The following is an 8,378-nucleotide window of genomic DNA, read 5'->3' as shown; positions in this document are numbered from 1 at the left end:
TGCACATGAACAATGACACCTAGTGGCACTTGATAACCGCTTAGCCAAAGAATTCCCCTCTTTATAGTACGGCTATCTATCCTAAATGTGATCACACCCTCTATGGTGTCTTGATCACCAAAACTAAAACCCTAAGCAATACCTTTGACTTGATCTCCATAGGGTTTTGTTTTCTCTTTCTTATTTTCCAAGTTGAGCTCTTGATCATCTTGTGGTCATCACCATCATCACCATGATCATCACTTGCTCCATCACTTGGCATGCACCAACCTCATTAAGTCCACACACACTTAGTATAGATGTTAGTACTAGGGTTTAATCAATTATCCAAAACCAAACTAGGGCTTTCAACATCCCCTCCACTCATGTCCTTGCTAGATTGGTCATCCTAGTGAGATTGAGTGAGATTCAAGTGCATTGTTTTGAGAGTTGCATCTAGTGGCACTTGATCCTTGAGTTTGTTGTGAATTTTCTATTACTCTTGGGTGTTTTCCGACACCCTAGATGCTTGGAGCAACAGTGGTGTTGAGCTTGTAATTGGAGATTATTTCGAGCCTCATGAAGTGATTTGTGAGGGATTTCTATGGGAGATCGCAATTGGGTAATCTAGTGGATTGCTCGTGGCTTGGAGGATTCCCACCCGCTGAGGGTTTGGCTTTGGATTGCCAATTAGCTCGTGATCCATCAAGTGGGTGTATCACCACAACAAGGACTAGCTTGTTGAGAAGCAAGTGAACCTCGGTAAAAAATCATCTGTCTTCTCTTGCCGAGTATTTCTTATTGTGTATATATTGTGATTGATTATTGGACATATCTCTACTCATCAATGTCGATATAAGAATCTTTACTCACTCTTTTACTTACTTGCTTACCTTGCTTAGTTGTGTAGCTTCTGTAGTTTAGTTTCTTGGTTTAGGAGTGTAGCTAGGTCTTGTACTACCTTATTATTGTGGTTTAGTGTTTTAGCCTTATTCTAGACTTGAATAGGAGGCTTGCATAGCTTAGTTGTGCTAGTGCTAGTTTCACTTTGCCATTTATTTTACTAACAAACTTGTTTAGTTAAGTTTGTAGAAATTTAAATAGGCTATTCACCCCCTCTCCTCTAGCCATTTGGACCTTACACACTCTCCTACAGACAATTGACTACTCGGCAAGCTGCACTGATGGTCTACGAGGGTATCAACTCGGTAGCTTTTTTGTCTAAGCCTATCTAGGGTGTTATATACTCTCATCGTTCTTTTTTTATAACACACAGTTTAATGACATGGTCTACTAAGTTATACTTTGACTGATTATTTACTTTGTATTATATTATTTATATTTATGAATTTACAATAATTGGATAGTACATTTAATTACAAATCTAATAAATTCAAGTTTGGATTATAATAATTAAAAAAATATTAGTCCAATTATGGTCAAGATTTGGGGGTCAAGTCGATACATGGAATTGTAATCACAACTAACTCTAACATAGTTGCACAGTTATTTGAACCAGACTGGACCGGCGGTCGAATGGTAAAATACCGAACCAGAGCCTTAGCCGGTCCGGTCCACCTTAAAAGACCAGTAAGTAATTGAACCGTTATTAAACTAGTGAACCGGTGGTTTTTTCCTCGAAACCGGTATAAAACCAGAGTTTGGACCGTGGAAAACCGGCCGGTCTGAAGAGAAATGATGGAAATTTATGTAAAAAGGGGGCAACACAGGAGTCAAACTCTGCTCTGCAGGATTAGGAGGCAACTTCTCCACCACTGAGCTATGAAGTTGATTGTATTCTTATACCATTCTTCACTCTATTTGAACCGGGTTGAACCGACGGTTCAACCGGTTGGACCAATCAAACCGTGAACCGAAGCCTTCAGCGGTTCGATGTCTAGTCCGGTCCTAATAACTATGCATAGTTGTGATATACTCTAACTTCCACTATGAGTCATAGCGGGAGCACCAGTAAGAGTAGAGAAGAAGCTAAAGGTGGGCCGATGAATTTTTGTTTTTGTGACAATGGGTGAAATTGGATTATTTTCATTGAGTTCCTCATGCGGTATACATATGGTTTTCAAGTTTAAATTGGTACGCGGGATCTAATTCCAACTAAATCTATCCTAGTCATGATATATGCTATGGTTTGAGAAAATGAGAACATTGTCTTATCATTGCTCAAAGTTTTTCTTGTTTTGCAGAATGAATGGTTGATCTGTCACCACCTTGGCTCCTAAGATAATTATTAGTATAAGGATGAGAAATGAAATCACTCTATTAAAATCATATCATATCTAGATTCATCCTTAACCAGATGTCAGTGTGTCGCCCTTGTTGGTGGCTCCGACGGCAAACCAAGGGAGTCATCTTTCTCCCACCCATTCTCCCTTCTCCTGTCACCATTTGAACTAGTGAACCAATCCATGTGGTGACAATAAAGGTGTTAGTGGGGTTTTCTCCTTCTTTGGTTGGCACATGCGACACTGGATGGTTAAAGTTGGCTAGATCTAGACACTCTTTGTGGCATCAAACCTCCTCCCCATAGAATCTTATATGTTGCCTCCCCTCACCGATTTTGGCTGAGGCAACATGACAACCATGGATCTTAAGTAGGCATTGGCGAGGCACGATGAAGATAGGAGTAGTCATTCTCATGGGTAGCATGGACATTCTAGCCTTCCCCTCATCACTACTACAGAATTGGTTTGTAAGAGCCAGGGTACTTCCACTGTAAGGGCGGCTGGTGATGTAACCGCCCTTACAGTGGTTTTTCCATCAGCACCTGGCTTCTTGATCACGAGCCGCCCTTACAAATACCACAGTAAGGGCGGCTGGTAACACGAGCCGCCCTTACAAATGGCTGCATTTGTAAGGGCTGTTGTTGTCACAGCCGCCCTTACTGTGGTATTTGTAAGGGCGGCTGGTGATTCAACCGCCCTTACAAATCACGTCTGTATATAAGCTGCACCCTTCTTTCTCCTCGGGTCACTCACTCCAACCCGAGGAGATAAGGTTGGGAGGCCTTGGGCACCTCCTAAAAATTGCTCTAGTGAGGGGGGGAGATTTTGGTCTCAAAAACTATGATGGGAAGCTTGGAAAAGGTAAGAAAATGCTATTCCAACACTTTAATTAAAGTTTTAGTGGTTGGTTAGTGAGTATTTTGAGTTTTGATTTTCTCTCTCTTCTATGGTGCTCGAGCTTTGTATGGAGCAAATTAGACCCTTGTTCTTAAGCTATTAGTTGGAATTAGTTAGAGATATGAGCTTGCCCTCTTTATTGGTCGATCTTGCTTGATTTTAGTGGTGATATATTTCACTTTATCATGTACGTGTAGATCTAGTTCTAGATCTAGGATTTGCTTTTTATTTTTTTATTTATGGTTCATGAAATTAGAATGGTTTGGATATGAAAAATTGTTGGTAAAATAATAATTGTTTCTAATTGTTGACAATGGAACTATATATAAGTTTATTTATATAATTATATTTTAATAATTGTTGCTAATTATTGTTGATTGGTAAAATAATACTTGTTTCTAATTTCTCTTCTAAATATTTAGTTTCATTAATAGCCAACTAATGAATATATAAGTTAATATTTTCACCATTTACAACTTTATAATCAAGAATAGCCAACTAAAGAATTATCCTCTACCATGAGTATAAGTATGTATACACAATTAATCTCTAGTTTGTATTTTTCTTCATTAATTTATTTTTTATGTATTTTGTATGTTTGTTTTGTTGTTAATTGTTGCTAATTGGTAAAATAATACTTGTTTCTTATTTGTTTTTTAAATATTTAGTTTTATTAATAGCCAACTAAATATTTATCCTCTACCATGAGTATATACACAATTAATGTCTACTTTGTATTTTTCTTCATTACTTTATTTTGTTTTATGTATTTTGTATTTTTATTTTGTTTTAAAAGACAGAGTACATGAACTCATGGATGTATGGTTGCTCAAGGATTGATGAAGGTTTTCGTGATGAGGTGGATAAATTTATTGAAGCCGCAGAGAAGCATGCATTAACATTGACACATTATAAGGATACAATTATTTGTCCCTGCAAAGATTGCAAGAACCTTATGGCATTTGCAGATCTGAATACCATTAGATCACATCTGATTATGCGAGGATTTGTTCCGAACTACACAGTGTGGACTCATCATGGCGAAACAACAGTTATTGATGATGGCAACTTTGATCTAGGAGATGCCGCCGAAGCCGAGTGGTATATGCACCAATACACAACTGAGCTTGAAGAAGAAATGGGGGGCTATGACTATGGCAATGGACAAGGTGGTCAGTACTTTGGCAATCAAGATGGTGCTAATGATGCTGGTGATGTCGGCACTGATGGAGGAGCACGTGAGGGGGATGAAGATGACTTTGACAATTTAGAGGACATGATTTGGGCGATTGGACCAGAAATATTACTGCGGAATAAAGGTGTAGAAAATGTAGAGAGGGTGAAAAAAGCATCGATGGAGACTGTGTACAATGTTGAGAAGGGTTGTCCGACCCATTGGACACTGCTCCGTTTTGTGCTTGAGCTACTCATCTTGAAGGCAAAGTACGGCTGGTCTGACTCCAGTTTCAATGATCTATTGGGTCTCTTATCATGGGTGTTGCCACAGCCAAACTTAGTTCCCACCAACACATATCATGCGAAGAAGGTTATAAGTCCATTATCAATGGGTGTTGAGAAAATAGATGCATGCCCCAACCACTGTATCCTTTTTCGTGGTGATACGTTCAAAGATCTAGACAAATGTCCGTGGTGTGGGGCCAGCCGTTACAAGAACAATGACCTTTATAGTTGTGGAGAATCCTCCACCGGGAACAAGAGGAACAAGAAGGGGGCAAAAAAGGTGGTACAAGAATCTCAACCACTAGAGGAGACTACATTAGGCCACGATGAAAAGAAGAGAAAAATTCCCGCCTTAGTAATGTGGTACCTGCCAGTGACCGACCGCTTGAGGCGTATCTTCATGAACCCTAAGGAAGCAGCGCTCATGACATGGTGGGACATTGAGCGCAACGTCGATGACGATGTCATTGCACACCCGGCCGATGCTAGTTAGTGGCAGGACTTCGATATGAACAACCCGCTGTTCAGCTCGGACCCAAGGAATGTACGATTCGCCTTGAGCACCGATGGAATGAATCCCTTCAATGAGAGGAACAGTGACCACAGCACTTGGCCAGTGATCTTGAGCATGTACAACATCCCGACATGGTTGTGTCAGAAGAGAAAGTACCTTTTCCTCACTGTTCTTGTTTCTGGCCCTCGACAACCAGGCTTCGATATGGACGTGTTCCTCGAGCCTATGATGCAAGAATTTGAGAAACTGTGGAGGACTGGGGAGCTGATGTATGATGCGTTACGACACGAGACCTTCACATTAAGGGCAATAATAATTGTGACTATCAACGATCACTCTGCATTGTTTGCCTTGTCTAGACAGTTCAAAGGCAAGATGGGATGCTTAGTCTGTCTGGATGATACTAGGTGGGTGTTCCTAGATGGATCCAAGAAGAGTGTTTACATCGAGAATCGTCATTTCTTAAAGGAAGGTCACAGGTACCGCAGTAAACTGTACTTAAAGTACTTTGGCAACATCCCAGAGTATGAAGAATGACCTCCAGAGAGACGTCATGATGGAAAATATGTGTATGAAATGGTGAAAACCATACGCGTCATCTATGGAAAGAATAAAATGGATGGAACGACTAGAGATAGAAGCACACCTCCTATCGAAGGGGTACCTTTTAAGAAACAGTCAATCTTCTTTTAGTATCTACCGTATTGGCCGCAATTGGAGGTCCCCCATGCCATTGATTCTATGCATGTTCAAAAGAATGTGTTTGAGAGTCTGATCGCTACCTTGATGGACACACCCAAGTCAAAGGATGGACTGAAAGCACGAAGGGACATGGAGCAACTAAAGGTGATGCCAGAGCTTCAACCAGTACGCCAGGATAATGGAAAATACACTCTGCCCACAGCTGCCTATAACCTAGACCTAGAAGAGAGGAGAGATTTATGCAACTTTATGAGGCAGATCAAAGTGCCGACTGGGTTTTCAGCAAACCCAAAGAAGCTAGTGTCGATGAAGGACCTATCATTTCACTACTGCAAAGCTCACGATTGTCATATGATGCTAACAGTGTACCTACCAATTGCAATTAGGGCTATAAAGCCAGAGTTTTTGAAAATGGCCATCACCCGCATGTGCTACTTCTGGTCAAAGATCTCACAGAAGACGATTCGCAGGGAAGAGCTGAGAGACCTACATGATTTCGTGGTGGAGACCCAGAACCAACTAGAGATGTGTTTACCTCCTGCTTTTTTTGATATAATGGTACATCTTATGATTCACATGGTTCATCAGATAGAGGCAATGGGACCTTGCTACTTGCATGAAATGTGGTCCTACGAGCGGTTCATGTCGGTCCTAAGCCGATACGTGCATAATCGAGCACACCCAGAGGGCTCCATGATCGAGGGTTATAGTACTGAAGAGGTCATCGAGTGCTGTCAAGAGTTCCTGAAAGTACAGAGAGGGATTGGTAATACTAATTCTCGTCACAAGGGTAGGGTGGCTGGGAAGGGCACATGTGGTGGAAAAACATTCATCGACAATGATTTTACAGAGGCCAGTCGAGCGCATTGCTGTGTCTTGCAGAGCACAAAACTGATGCAACCATACGTTGACGAACACTTGGCTATCATTATGGAGGAGAGGAATGGTCGTTCAGATGATTGAGTCATGAAACAGCACAAGCAACGCCTAACTTCATGGCTAAAGGACCAGAACATACCGCCTGGAGAAAGTGCAGATTCGATTGTCATTAGTAAGTTGGCAAGGGGGCCATCGAGACAAGTGATGTCTTGGAATGCTTATGAAATCAATGGGTACACATACTACACCCACACAAAGGATAGTAAAAGTGTGAACCAGAATAGTGGTGTTCGATGTGAGGCGGTTGACGGGCACGGGAGAAAGGTCCCTTACTTTGGCATAATTGAAGATATATGGGAGCTTGAGTATGGAAGGGATCTAAAGATGGCCTTATTTCGATGTGCTGGATCAAGCAACACAATGTAAATGAGATTGGGTTGACAGTCCTAGACCTACAGAACATAGGATACCAAGATGACCCTTGGGTGCTCGCTTCAAGTGTCGCACAAGTTTTCTATTTGCCAGACCCACTAAGTATCCGCCCCCCGAGGAAGAAGATAATGCATGTGGTTGTCCCCGGGAAACAACACCTTATCGGAGTTGATGGAGTGGATGATGTTGAAGCTCACAATAACTACGAAGAGATGCATTTGTTTTCTGACTTTAGTAGGAAAATTAGTGTTGTGGAAAGAAACCTACCAAAAAACATAATGCCATGGGAAAGAAAAGGTGGCAAGGCAAAATTTGTTACGGCGGGTCCTAGCTAGTTTGAATATGTGTGTGTGTATCTGTAAAACTAGCTATTGTGTATGAGATTAAGTCGGACTATATATTTATGTACGTTTGTGAGACTACTTTGTGTAAAACTCGCACGTTCCTATCAAAATTTCGAAATTCAAGATTCGACCGGTCCAAACCCAGTCAAATGAAAAGTTGACCAGTCAAACGAGGCTCTTAATGACCTCAGTCGGAAAACCTTTGAATACAAAGTTGTTATAACTCATCAAGATCTATGTTTCATACATAGGCCATTTTACCATCCGGAAAAGTTTTGGTAGACTATATCCATAAAATCTTGAATATCACATAGACTTCATGAAAAAATACGCGAGACTTGTGGATTTTGAACTACACTTTCATAAAACTTTCTCCAATAGACAAATGGTCTATATATCAAATGTAGATATTGATGAGTGGAACAAACTTGGTATTCATGACTTTTCATGTTGGGGCCATCTAGGGTGTCGAAACTCGCACGTTGCTATCAAAATTTCGAAATTCAAGATTCGACCGGTCCAAACCCAGTCAAATGAAAAGTTGACCAGTACAAGAAATGTAGATCTTGATGTGATTGACAAACTTTGTATTTATGATTTTTCTATTTGAGACTGTTTAGGGTTCGGTCAAAGAGCCTTTCTGTTAAAATCCAATAGTTGACTTGGTCAAACGTGGTAGAACGAGGCACTAAATGACCCCATATGAAAAACTTTTGAATACAAGAGTGTTAGAACTCATCAAAACCTACATTTCATACATGGACCATTTCATCATCTGGAAAAGGTTCGGTAAACTATGTTCACATGTTCTGAAAACCTAAGACTTTGACTTGGTCAAACGTGGTCAAACGAGGCTCTTAATGACCTCAGGCGGAAAACCTTTGAATACAAAGTTGTTATAACTCATCAAGATCTACGTTTTATACA

This window comes from Sorghum bicolor, chromosome 2 (assembly GCF_000003195.3).
Source record: "Sorghum bicolor cultivar BTx623 chromosome 2, Sorghum_bicolor_NCBIv3, whole genome shotgun sequence".
NCBI lineage: Eukaryota > Viridiplantae > Streptophyta > Magnoliopsida > Poales > Poaceae > Sorghum > Sorghum bicolor.
The sequence above is the reverse complement of the archived record's forward strand: the minus strand, read 5'-3'. Positions refer to the sequence as shown.